This window comes from Dermacentor andersoni, chromosome 4, assembly GCF_023375885.2.
Source record: "Dermacentor andersoni chromosome 4, qqDerAnde1_hic_scaffold, whole genome shotgun sequence".
Taxonomy (NCBI): Eukaryota; Metazoa; Arthropoda; class Arachnida; order Ixodida; family Ixodidae; genus Dermacentor; species Dermacentor andersoni.
This window is the reverse complement of record NC_092817.1, coordinates 192,777,789-192,781,174: the sequence shown is the minus strand read 5'-3', so window position 1 is coordinate 192,781,174 and position 3,386 is coordinate 192,777,789.

Below are 3,386 nucleotides of genomic sequence, written 5' to 3'. Positions count from 1 at the left end.
ATTTGGCCAATGTAGCAAGAATGTACAGTGTGAAGCAGTAAGAACAGGGTATGCTAACTTCTAATTAAAGGGTTTATTGTGAAAATGCAGGGATCTATAAAGGTTACCACAAAGTAGTACAGCAATAAAACCTGATAAAGACTAGTGCTTGATGAAACCAAACATAAAAGCAGGAAAGGGAGAAAATACATATAGATATACAAGTCCAGGGGAAAAAAACATTGTGATCACCAAGTGTGCATGTGGCTACCTTCAGGAAACTCATTTTGTTCCCAATGACATGGAAGTAAAAGAATGTGCTTGCATAAGCAAGCTGTCAGTCTGTCTATTGGAATAACAACAGTGTTTCTTGAAAGGTGCCGGCATGCAGGATTGGCAATTGTTATGATTTTTTCCTGCACTTGGAGTTTTTCACTATTTTTTTTCTGTAGCATCTTTATTTATGTTTGGCTGCATCAAGCGCCAATTTTTATCTATCCTTCAAAGATGTCTTTCTTTTTCTGGGGAAAACTCGGGGAAGGCAGGAGATGGAAATTCAAGACGATGAGCACATGAGAACAAGGTGAAAGTAGGAGCCACCGTTTCCACAAGTGGACCTTGAAGAAGACAAGTCCACTTGTCGAAACGTTGGCTCCTGCTTTCACCTTGTTCTCGTTTTGCTCATCGTCCTTCTTTTTTCTGGTAATTTATATAACTCGCCACATTTTTACAAATGAACCTCAGTTGAAAGTTAGTCCTCATCCATATCTAGTGTCATCCTGTTGATACGGCTTCATGCTATGCACTCTTGCACCATTTGTGTGTGTGTGTGTGTGTGTGTGTGTGTGTGTGTGTGTGTGTGTGTGTGTGTGTGTGTGTGTGTGTGTGTGTGTGCGTGTGCGTGTGTGTGTGTGTGTGTGTGTGTGTGTGTGTGTGTGTGTGTGTGTGTGTGTGTGTGTGTGTGTGTGTGTGTGTGTGTGTGTGTGTGTGTGTGTGTGTGTGTGTGTGTGTGTGCACACGCGTGGATTTGGATGTGAGATCGGGCCCTTGGGCAGAGGTATCATTCTTCTCCTGTGCAGCCTTATGAATTCATTACCTAAAGTGCAACAGAAATGCGATTGACAGGAACGAACTGAACACACAGAGCGCTTCGTTTTTGTCTGTTGTCTATCTGTTGCACTTTACTTAATAATGAATACACCCAAACTCTTCTAGTTTTCAGTTAATATGTCAAGCTTATAAGCCTGCTTGTGTCCTGGAATATCTGCATGGCTATGTATCCTGTAATTTAATTTCTGGCCATGTGCTTGCAAGTCGCGTGTCAATCTCCTGATTTTCCTGATAATCTTGTGTGATGTGCAGGCCCAGACAGTTTCTGGTGAATCCATGCAGGGTGTTGTGCAGGGTGTAATCTGCACTACAAGTGCTGCTTTGATTGCTTTCAGTTGAGCTTTTGTAGGTGTAGGATGACCTGGAATGGTACTCACTTATATGGGGTTTAAGTTTATGTAGTGTCACACTACTGTTACACTGCTATTGCCAGATCAGTGTACTGTATGTGCCTTATGTTTGCTTGTATCTTCATGATTAGCAACCTCCTCTGTGTGTTTGGCAGTTGCATATAGTCTCCTGCCCTAATTGTTTGCCCCCATATTCCACGGTATGGGCCTGTTGTGTTTCAAGTTCAGGTACTCCCGAGGTTGTGTTTCTGAAGGGAGGTGTAGTCGTCTTTGCATCTCATATGCTAGCTGGCATAGTATCTTGGGATGAGGTTCTGAGCTCTTGAGACAAAGAATTTGTGCTGCAGGCTGCAACTCTACTCTGTCTAGGTGCTTGTTCGTTAGCTCTTTCTCATAGAGGTCTTCAAGCATGGTACAGTTGGAAAGACCTGTTATTACTACCTGATGCCTGCATTCGATGAGTTGTCTATTTTGTGTGCTGCTGGTAATTCATACCGTACCATACCTTTGACACAAGCACAGCATCTGCGATTTTCGATAGTATCCACTCGTCCACCCCCATTATTTCGAGATTATTCTTTTCACCAAGTGTGGAAGTTGCCTGCAGGCATTGCATAATTGTTTCACCCACGTGCTGGCTCTGCCGTCATAGGCTTACACTAGCTGAGGACTTGTGGATGTTGACTTGCGGGCATATTTGTCCAGCTATGTGGACCACAATGTGCAATCTGGGGTAGTTCTTGATTCTAGTCTTTCTTTTTTTTCCGTCGTCGATATGAGCTTACTTATCAGAAAGCGAGAGGCCAGACTGGCCAAGAAAGTCTGCCGTGTTGTCGAGGGCTTGTTGCATCATTCTCGATTTCTGTACAAGATAGCTTTCCCATAGACTGTAATACACCATAGGCTGTAGTGTTTCTTGTAGTATGCCCGTGTTGTTGGTGTGTGTGGGCCTAATGTACCTCCAACTCTCACCTGGGATTTTCTGTCTTTCAGAAAGTTACTGTTTAAGTGCTCTACCAGAAATGTTTTTCCTCATCGTTCCTCTTATTAGAGCAGCATGAGGTAGTGCTGTTAAGAGCCTCTTCACTCTCTTCATTCTTTCATAAGCGGTATTACACAATGTCCTGCAATAAAGTTTCTGCTGCTTATGGCCCACTCATATCTGCCAGAAGGGACAACTCTTGAAAAAGGTTTTTTTTTGTGTGCTATGTGTGCGACGTAGTATGAGCATTGATGCCTTGACATTTATGCATCTGTAGAACCGGCTTCCTGACAGAGTACTTGCTATACCTGATCATGCTTATTTGTGCAGTGCTGTTGAACTGTTGTGCAGCGCTATTGCATATTGATGCAATAAATATTTACACACTCGAATTATCACGAAAGATGGTTGTTTTACAATTCTGCCCTTTGCTTTCTATTGGTGTTAGATTTTGCATAAGCATGCCCCCCTATGCAACTGTATTTTGAAGTGTAAGGGTTCAATAAAAGGTGGTGAACTAAATCTAAGTGCAAGAGCTTTTTTTCTCACCTATGGCTCCCATCGAAATGCGACTTCCATGGCTGGCAAATCAACCCCTCGCCTTGTGTTAGCAGCAAATTGCTATAGCCACAGTGGCAGGTGAACAAATTGAAGAACGATATTTCTGTCTATAATTTTTTTTCTTCCCTGTATGTAAGTAAAGTTTGGAATAAGTTTGTCATTGCAAAAAAGCCCAGTTTGTGGTCTTTTATTGAATAAACCACATATTGTGTATAGTTGAAATGCAGAAATTAGTTCTAAAATCCTCGGGTGATATATGTTCTTGCAAGTAGCATGGTATTTCATTACTTATAAAGATAGTAATCGCAGCGGATATCGTTATATGGCTTTACACACTAATATATGTGATCACAAACTTATTAGAAACTTGCTAGAAACATGTAAGGCATGAATGTTTCTGCACA